This window comes from Oncorhynchus tshawytscha, linkage group LG20 (genome assembly GCF_018296145.1).
Source record: "Oncorhynchus tshawytscha isolate Ot180627B linkage group LG20, Otsh_v2.0, whole genome shotgun sequence".
In the NCBI taxonomy this organism is placed as follows: Eukaryota; Metazoa; Chordata; class Actinopteri; order Salmoniformes; family Salmonidae; genus Oncorhynchus; species Oncorhynchus tshawytscha.
The window spans coordinates 21627373-21638038 of NC_056448.1; the positions used below are offsets into that span (position 1 = coordinate 21627373).

The 10666-nt window shown below is 41.7% G+C and overlaps 1 pseudogene; it reads left to right on the forward strand.

Annotated features, from left to right (window-relative positions):
* Nucleotides 1–2330: 2330 nt before the first annotated feature.
* Nucleotides 2331–9155, forward strand: LOC112236836 (annotated as a pseudogene).
* The last annotated feature ends 1511 nt before the right edge of the window (nt 9156–10666 follow it).

Here is a 10666-nt window from a genome sequence, read left to right on the forward strand (position 1 = left end):
GTTTAAATAAACATGTCTCCAATGCCCATATCACACACTCACAAACTGAAAATATAAGTGTGTATATTGTACAATCAATTTGTGAGAGAGAAGGCCTCAAATATCATATTCATTTGTACATATCCACTATATACATGAATTGAGGCAAAGTTGGTTCCTGTCATGTTAAAGTTGGTTCCTGTGGGTAAAACAAAAACACCCTAATGATAGAGCCTCCCACAATGTAGGTGATGGCTGCAGGGTGAAGTTTGTGAAGAGCAACTGCAGAAACTTGCAATAGAATGAATTCAAAACTTCATGACCTTTGAACCCATGATTTTTATAGTGTTCATGCAGTCGACATGTATGTTCAAGTTGGCAGGGGTGGAAAAAGTACCCATTTGTCATACTTGAGTAAAAGTCAAGATACCTTAATAGAAAATGACTCAAGTTAAAGTGAAAGTCACCCAGTAAAATACTAATTGAGTAAAAGTCTAAAAGTATTTGGTTTAAAATATACTTAAGTAAGTTTATTTAAGAAGAATGCCCCTCTCCCCACAGGTGTGATTACTACTTCTGAGGGTTTAGAGCTTGAGGCAGTCACCTCATGCAAGTACTTGGGAGTATGGCTAGACGGTACACTGTCCTTCTCTCAGGACATATCAAAGCTGCAGGCTAAAGCTAATTCTAGACTTGGTTTCCTCTATCGTAATCACTCCTCTTTCACCTCATCTGCCAAACTAACCCTGATTCAGATGACCATCCTACCCATGCCAGATTACGGAGACTACATTTATAGATTGGCAGGTAAGGGTGCTCTCGAGCGGCTAGATGTTATTTACCATTCGGCCATCAGATTTGACACCAATGCTCATTATAGGACACATCACTGCACTTTATACTCTTCTTTATAAACTGGTCATCTCTGTATACCAATCGCAAGACCCACTTGTTGATGCTTATTTCAAATCAAATAAAATCGTACTTGTCACATGCGCCAAAAACAGCATGTGTAGGCCTTACCGTGAAATGCGTACTTACAAGCCCTTAACCAACAGTGCAGTTCAAGAAAGAGTTAAGACATTTTTTACCAAATAAACTAAAGTAAAAAATTAAAAAGTAATACAATAAAATAACAATAACGAGGCTATATACAGTGGCTACCGATACCGAGTTAATGTGCGGGGGTACAGGTTAGTCGAGGTCATTTCAACATGTACGTAGGTAGGGGAGAAGTGACTATACATTGATAATTAACAGTGAGTAGCAGCAGTGTGTATAACAAATGGAGGGGGGTTGTCAATGTAAATAATTCGGTGGCCATTTGGTTAATTGTTCAGCAGTCTTATGGCTTGGGGGTAGAAGCTGTTAAGGATCCTTTTGGTTAAATACTTGGCGCTCCGGGACCGCTTGCCGTGCAGTAGCAGAGAAAACAGTCTGGAGTCTTTGACAATTTTGGGGGATTTCCTCTGAAACTGCCTAGTATATAGATCCTTGCTACCATGTTGTTGTCATGTTGTGTTGCTGCCTTGCTATGTTGTTGTCTTAGGTCTCTCTTTATGTAGTGTTGTCTCTCTTGTCGTAATGTGTGTTTTGTCCTATATTTAAAAATATATACATATATATTTATCCCTGCCCCCGTCCCTGCAGGAGGCCTTTTGCCTTTTGGTAGGCCGTCATTGTAAATAAGAATTTGTTCTTAACTAACTTGCCTAGTTTAAAAAAGGTTAAATAAATAAATCAAAAGTATCTAAAGTAAATGTAATTGATAAAATGTACTTAAGTATCAAAAGTAAAAGCATAAATCATTTAAAATTCATTATATTAAGCAAACCAGATGGCACCATTTTATTTTTATTATGTACGGATAGCCAGAGGCACACTCCAACACTGACATAATTTACAAACAAAGCATTTGTTTTTAGTGAGTCCTGCAGATCAGAGCCAGTAGAGGACCATGGATGTTCTCTTGATAAGTGCGTGAATTGGACCATTTTCCTGCCCTGCCAAGAATTCGAAAGTACTTTTAGGTGTCAGGGAAAATGTATGGACTAAAAAATACAATATTTTCTTTAGGAATGTACTGAAGTAAAAGTAAGTTGTCAAAAATAAAAATAGTAAAGTAAAGTACAGACACAAAAAAAAACTACTTAAGTAGTACTTGAAAGTATTTTTACTTAAGTAATTTACACCACTGCAAGTTGGACCATCCCCATAATGCAACACACTTTGAAAGGCAGAGACCAACGATGGTCACCGATTTGACAAAAGTGTTACGCTCGAACGCGCCCAGTGTGTTCCACAAGAACGAAACGTCAAGCGAAACACAAAGACGTCATGTCATGCGCCGACGCAGGATTCTGACGTGAAGAATCTCGCCTGTTTCAAAATGTCTGCTTTCTGTGTTGTTGTCATGTGCTGAGTTGCTGATTTATTGGCAAGCACCATTTTTTTAATTTTTTATATTCTAACAATATCAAAGCGTTGAACAAAGTTAAACAAGTTAACGGTGCAGAACTTATCGCAATGGCTCAAAGAAACAAGAAGCTGATGAAGAAAAATAGACACATTGGCCACCGGGAGCATGACGAGTCGGATGGTGGGGACTTCGAAGTTGCTGCTAAAATAGAACATGTTTATGTTATTGTAGCTAGGTAAACAAACGTTCCGCTTACCTCCGTTTAATAAACGTTTTGCAACAGAGACCATCGGGGTTGTCACTAGTTGCCACAAAGTCAAAATTGTCTTTGGTAAAAACGTATTATTAAACTTATTATTTTTGGGGGTCAGTATTTAAGTTTAGGCATAAGGTTAGCATTGTGGTTGGGGTTAATTCTAGGGTTATGTTTAAAATCAGATTGTATGAAGAGAGATTGTGGTAATAGGTGGGGTTTAGCCATTTGTGGTTGTGTAAACTAGTGACGACCCAGAATCAGCGACATAAATATGCCTCTTTTGTGGGTCTCTGTAATGTCAGGTCTAGAATTGATTTATTGCCAATTACATGAGAATTTTAAAGTCATGCTAGATTTGGTTTTGAGTGTGATATGATTATGAGCTCATCTATCTCCATAATAACAATGTTATTTAATGTAATATGTTTTTCAGCCTGGAAGACAGTTACCTCGGTTCCCTGGAGCTTCATCAGAGTGTCTGTCTGATGTGGAACCAGGGAGCTGGTCAGAGCTCAGAACAAGAAGAAAAATAAGTCTGCGGGCTTCCAGTCCATGGGTAAGAAATTGTGGTAGGCTTACCTGTAGGCCATCTTTTTGAGACAATGAAAGATTTTATACAGCAATGTGTCCTGCGTATGTCCTAACCTCCATATTTTGGTAATTGCAGGTCTCAGTTACCCAGTTTTTTAAAGGGGCCATGAAGAAAGGGTACAAAGTCCCTACTCCAATCCAGAGAAAGGTATGCCATTGCCCCGGATCTTTACATTTCACTGATATATCAGGTAGATTATTTACAGGACCTCTCTCTCCCCCTTTTAGACTATCCCAGTGATTCTAGATGGCAAGGACATGGTTGCCATGGCAAGGACAGGCAGTGGGAAAACAGCTGCGTTCTTGGTGCCCATGTTTGAGAAGGCCCATCTCTGAAGGGCCCCCAGGCCCAGACAGGGGCCAGGGCTCTCATTCTCACCCCCACCAGAGAGTTGGTGCTGCAAACCATGAAGTTCACCAAAGAGGTCAGGATAGGCTTTTCATAGTCTATTTTTCATCCATCATTTTACACTATAATATACATATTTGTACATAAACTAGGGCCAAGACGATAACCATATTGCGATAGTCATTAATATCGTGACAAGGAAACTATCCACAAAGCGGATTTAACTTCTTTAGGAAAACAGCCCTAATGTTGGAAAAGCATAATACATTTTCCAAGCTATAGCGCACAATATTTTACATACAGCAGGTTTTTAAAGGCCCAAAGAGTTGTCTGCTTCATGTTTTCATTTTTGCATTGAAAAAAATATTGCCATATTGGTAACGTCACAGCCCTATCATAATTTTTTTAATTTAACCGCTTAACTTTTTTTTTTTTTTTTATGTAAATGGGGGTAATCTTTGTCATTTTTTTAGGGACAGTATGTTTTGTTTGTTGGGCAGTACCAGAAAATAGTAACTATTCATTTTATTGTGTTTCAGTTGGGGAAATTCATTGGCCTTAAGACTGCTTTGATCCTTGGTGGAGACAGGTATTATTAATTAAATCTTCAGTCTTGTTGTGTTGAAAATTGTTATTGTGCTTACAAGCATCAACTGTACATCTTGTTTCTTTTCAGAATGGATGATCAGTTTGCTGCACTTCATGAGACCCCAGACATGTATGTACACTATGGTCTTCACAATGTACTGCTGTAATTTGCTATAATGCAATTTTAAATTATAGTAAGGTTGTAGTTTTTGTTCTGTCCTGTTGATTTGCGTTATGTCTTCTGCCTACAGAATTATCGATACCCCAGGTCGTCTGATGCATGTTGTCATGGAGATGAACCTGAAGCTACAGAGCGTGGAGTACGTTGTGTTTGACGAGGCTGACAGGCTGTTTGAGATGGGCTTTGCTGACCAGCTCCAGGAGATCATCCGGAGGCTTCCAGACAACAGACAGACACTGCTGTTCTCTGCCACCCTGCCCAAACTACTGGTGGAGTTTACTAGAACTGGTGAGCCCAGCCACATCCCTTCAATGGCAATCTAAAGCCCACCCACAACCTATGCGTTCTTGTGCAGCCTTTTGATATTGAGTTGTGTACAAGGCAAGATGTGTAGTGTTCTGAAAGGATTGTGTTTTGTGTAGGGTTGACTGAGCCGGTGCTGATTTGTCTGGAAGTGGACAGCAAGCTGAGTGAGCTGCTGAAGGTTAAGCGAATAGACTCGCTAAAACCCACATTCATACAATTTGAAGTTTGGTTACACTCAGTTGGATTCCCTTAAAGTGTTGAAATGTGAAACCTGTGTTTGAGTCAATGACATAATATAAAAGTTGTAGCATAACATTGTATTTTCTCCTCTCCCAGCTGTCGTTCTTCCACCTGAGGATGGATGATAAGCCGGCTCTGCTTCTCCACCTGCTGAGGAATGTGGCGACGCCCCAGGAGCAGACAGTAGTCTTTGTTGCCACCAAACACCATGTGGAGTACCTCAGAGGTGAGAGCCTCGTGAATAGAAGGAGAAGCTAGTCATTGAATAAGGTTTGGTTGTCCTCAGCCTTGTACCTTGTTTTGAATGTAACTCTGTGTTACCCTATGGTTAGCTGCTGTCCTCTGAGGGCGTGGAGTGTGCCTACATCTACAGTGTCCTGGACCAGACTGCCGGGAAGATCAACATCGGTAAATTTTTCCACCGCAAGGCCATGGTGCTGGTTGTTACAGACGTGGTTGCTCGTGGTATAGACATCCCCCTGCTGGACAACGTCATCAACTACAACTTCCCTCCAAAGCCAAGCTCTTCCTGCATAGAGTTGGTGGGTAACACCAACAACAGGGGGAGCATTAGAACTATAATATGGCCAACATACTGTTTTAGGTTATCTTGAATTGTAACTTATGTACGTTGGAAAGAAAGGCCAATGACAACCATCTGAGTCGATGATATATAGTGTAATGAAATGAAATGAAATTCACCTTCCTCACAATGGTCTCATCTGTGGTTTTTCAACCCCAGGTCGAGTTGCATGCGCAGGCCGCGGTGGCGCTGCCTACAGCCTGGTGTGTACAGATGAGATACCTTTTGTCTTTGACCTCCATCTCTACCTAGGGAGACCCATTCAGCTGGCTACACCTGACCATCAGCAAGGTACCAGCACTGGACATAAACATGTCATACACAGTGTGGGGGAATGGAGCCATTGCTCACCCCTGCAATTGTTTTGTCACACTTGTTTTCTGTTATGGATACTCAATTCTCTTGCTTACTTTCATATATTTCTGTCTCTGTCCCTTCCTCATGCCTCTCACTCACTCTTATCACTCTCTTTCTCCATCTCCTCTTAATTTCTATTTTTCTCTCCCTCCAGAGTCGGACGGTGTGTTTGGTCATGTTCCCCAGAGCATCCTGGATGATGAGGAGTCCCAGCTGATCAAGGCCCATTAGAGCTCTCATGACCTGCAGAACCTGCGCCGCATAGAGGACAACGCCTACAAGCAGTAGACATCAGAAACACTTCGGAACAGTTTGTGCATATTTTGTGACGTTTTCGGACTGTTCGAGTACAATTGTTTTTTTCTTAGGCAAGCCAAATTTCGGTATCCAAGTCTACGCCCCTTCGTTGGTCATTGGTCAACAGTAGGGATTCTTCAATTAAGTATTTGTTGTCATTCAATGATAGACTACTTGTTTTCATGCAAAGTTTTTCACTTGAGAAATACTTCACTAAAACATCTTAGATGTAAAATTCCGCGACTAAGATCTCAGCAAAAAATGTCCGAATTAATAAACATCAGAATTAATGACTGATTTCTTGTTCTTTTATCTAGTTTGAGGAAGTCTATACTGGCTACGGCATCGAAAGATGTTTTTCAAGCAGCCTTTTAAGGGAATATGCGAGCACACCCATTGGGCTAGGCGCCAGCTGTAAGGAAGCATGAGGAAGCCTTTAGATGACTGACCTAGTAATGTGGGATGTTAAATCAATGAAGTTACTGTCTCAGTGGATCCTCATCGGATCTAGGGTTCCCATGAAAATCACACACATATGCTCCCTTACTCTTGCTATGATATTAACCCACATTGCTTTGGTCTATTTTCAGGGTCAGGCTTAGAGAAAATGGAACTGGAGCGCCTTCAAATAGTGGACTGCATTAAGGACTACAAGGCTAAAGCTGTGAGTTTACATCGGAAATGTATATTGGAAGCCATTCTCTATGAATGAATGAATGACTAACCTGTAGTAATACTGTTTAAACGACCACAGCACCTTTTCTCCAGACAATCTTTGAGATCATCTCGAACAGCAAGACCAACGCCAGCATGGGGATGTGAGCCAAGCGTTCTAGGGACACGGCTGGTGGATAATTTCACCCAGAATGTGGTGGTTCTGGCTGCAGAGGGCAGGTATCATGTTCCTGTCACTGCTCAGCCCTCCACACACCACACGACAAACCAGGAGGACAGTGAAGAGGAGGACCTTCAGGTTAGTACTAATACTCTAAGTATCCATCTACATGGTATAAAACTTAGCAAGTCAATATGTGGTGGTGCTAGTGAATAGCACCACCACAGACAAAGTAGTATCATATGACCAATTATGCTGTACTTCTGTCATTTCTCCACCAGGGGGTGTTCTCTGAGGTAGTGGGGGGGGAGAGGAGGAAGCCCCAGGGCGAGGCGGAGAGGCCAGACAGTAAGAAGGCCAAACAGACTGACCACTGTGAGAACTACATCCCCTACAGACCCAAAGACTTCAACTCTGAGAGAGGGTATGAGGAAGGCTGACTACACAGTCCATTCTGCTTTACAAAATACCTAAATAGTCATTCTGTGAATGTGGGATAATGGTGATATAACTCGGTGTTTGTTTGCAGACTGAGCCTGGGAACAGAAGGCACAACGTTTGAGCAGCAGGCTTCTACTGCTGTACTGGACCTGATAGGAGACAGACTCAACCAGCACAAACACATGATGAAGTGGTAAGAAGGAACACCATGAGACACACACACAATGCAACCTCACTTGACATATAAATCGTCTCTCTGCAGAGATCGCAAGAGAAAGCGCTTTGTCAAAGAAACAGGAAAGGAGGCAGACCAGAAGAAGATGAGAACAGAGACGGGACAGATGATCAAGAAGAACTTGTATCCTTTTTGTCATCTCAAACTGGTCTTTACTGATGAAAGCTATTAAAAAGGAAATTACAACACCCTCAGCTTATTGTGTATACCAGTAAGTCCTCACTTGTAATTATAAGGATGTTCCATCTCCTTGACCCTGTTTCTCAGCTATGAAGAGTGGAAGAAGAAGTACAAGGTGGATGACTGAGGAGATTCAGATGGAGAGGCAGAGGAAGGAGGTGTGGAGGTAGGAGTGCACTTCATCAGAAGGCTCTAGCTAGAGTTTGGATCAGTTGTTTGTGATGGGTATGATGTGGGGTCTGTAAGTAAAGCAGACATTGTTACATCCCTTTGGGACATTCTCCAAGCTCCAGTCTTTGGGCTCTACTACTACCTCAGATCTATTCCAAGACACTTAGAAAAAAACTAGAGCAATGTCCAGTTTGATGTACTTTCAAAATTGCCATGTTTCTTTCAATACATCATGATAAAATAATGCTAAACAATTGAAATGCTGCCCTTCTCTTCTCTAACCCTGTTTCCCTCACCTCTCTTCCAGGCCGAGGCAGACCAGACCAGGGCCGAGGTTGCCCATCCCGGGGGCCCAACTCCCAGCCCCTGGGTCCCCCTGGCCAGCAGAGGCGTGGTGGCTCCCGGGGCCCGCGCTCAGAGCTGAAGAGCTGTGACCAGATCCTAAAGCAGTGCAGGAAGACAGAGAAACAGAGGTTCCTGCTGAGTGGAGGCTTGAAGAAGCTCCGGGGCATGGGCAAGCAGCGCCTCAATGACCAGAAGAAGTTTGGCTTCGGCTGTGGTGTCCACAAGAAGGGCAAGATGAAGAAGAGACTGTGAGGGAGGGGGTGATGAATAGATGAGGTATGTGGAAAAAGAGGTAGTGAGAGTTGGAAGAATTGACGAGGAGATGAGGCAATGGATGGAGAAGCTTTTGATCCCAAGTTGGAGGGATATGGAAGGTGGATGTCAATAGTTTAAAGTTGCCTTTCTCTCCATGACCCCCCCCCCCCTCCATCTGGACTGGTTGGTCAGTGCATATGTAGGAGGAGAAACACGCAGAGAAAGCCATTTTGAGACTATTGAGATGCACCCCAGCCCAAAGGGTGCTTGCAGAGCTTTGTGTATGGCACCGCAGTGTGGTGTCATGGGAAGATCCGTGTCCACATTTTGTGTGCCCCTAGCCTGTGTGTGGACTGCATGACGGGGCTAGAGCGATTTGAAACTTGTGTTTTGCAGATCTATTTGCATCATAACCTATCCAGATGGATTGCCATGTCAATATATTTGTTTGTGTATATTATTAATTCAAAGCTAAAGTGTGATTGTGTTATCTGTGACTGTCATTCTTTATTATAAAGTCCTAGGAGGAGCAGAGAAACTCATGACACGAGGTTGTACAAAGCTGCCCATTGTGCAGTGTGAAATTAATTTCTGTTTTTTCTGGGCAGTCAAACCGTTCGATGAGGTCAACCACATTTGTGCAAAGAATAACCTGCCAGTCTACCAGAAGGTGTCAGTAAAGCCTAGAGAGAGGTCTGCCAGAGGAACTTGGGTCACTACCAACATGTTTTCATTTCAGACATCTGTATTCATTTGACCCAGCTGACAGCGGAGCAACCAGAGGGGTGTTGAGAGATTGACTCCGGGACAAGAGTGTGGTGGAGATGGAGGTTCACTAGAATAAGGAGAATTGGGGAACGTTTCTGTCAGCAAAGAGCCACAAAGCCAACGTCCCGCCTCCCATCGCTCGGCTATAAGATAGCTGCGTTCTAAATACTTAACAGGACATGTTTGGGAAATGGCTTTATAGTCGAGGGAGAAGTAATATACATGATCAAAACTCTTTCTTCAAAACATGTTTTTTTTTCTCTTTCTGTTACATTTTAATATACTACAAAAGTATTCATTTCATAAATGAATACACTAAAACATACATTAGATAAATACAGTCAGTATATTTTTTGCAGATCATTTTTTCCATATCCAATTGTTTTTGTTGACTGTAGCCAACACTGAACTTTGCATACAGCATAGTTTATGTACAGAATATGTGAAGTTGAACAAACTAACCAAACCTATTTGCTGTGGTCCCTTTTTGAACTTTACAGGAAAAATATATATGTAGGCTTACCCTAAACCTAAAAACAGGGTCAGAGATGCAGTGTGTTTTGAAGTCCTGCCATTGTACTACAGAGCAAGGGAGCTGACATGACTGGAGAAACCCACTCCATCTGGATGTGGTTAGATGCAAGTTGTTTGATGATATGTGTACATGCTATCACACGTTATCTATGGTCAAAGTTATCTGTAGGCCAGCTCTGCCCGAATGAAGATTTGTGGCTTCCATTTCTGTTTGTGAATTTACTCAAGGAAAATGAAGACGGCTGCTAGGTACAGTGCCTTTGGAAAATGTTCTCACCCCGTGACTTTATCCACCTTTGTTGTGTTACAGCCTGAATTTAAAATGTATTAAATTACCAAAAAAGTCACTAGCCTACACACAATACCCCATAATGTCAAAGTGGAATAATGTTTATTTTTTTTTTTTACATTTGTACAAATTAATTACAAATGAAAAGCTGAAATGTATTGGGTCAATAAGTATTCAACCCCTTTTTTAGGACAAGCCTAAATACATTCAGGAGTAAAATTGTGTTTAATAAGTTGCATGGACTAACTCGGTGTGCAATAATGGTGTTTAATGTGATTTTTGAATGACTACCTCATATCTGTACCCCACACATACAATTATCTGTAAGTTTAATTGTAATGATTCAACCACAAATACCAGGTAGGTTTTCCAATACCTTGCAAAGAAGGGCACTTAGTGGTAGATGGGTAAAAATAAGAAAAGCAGACAATGAATATCCCTTTGACCATTGTGAAGTTATTAATTAC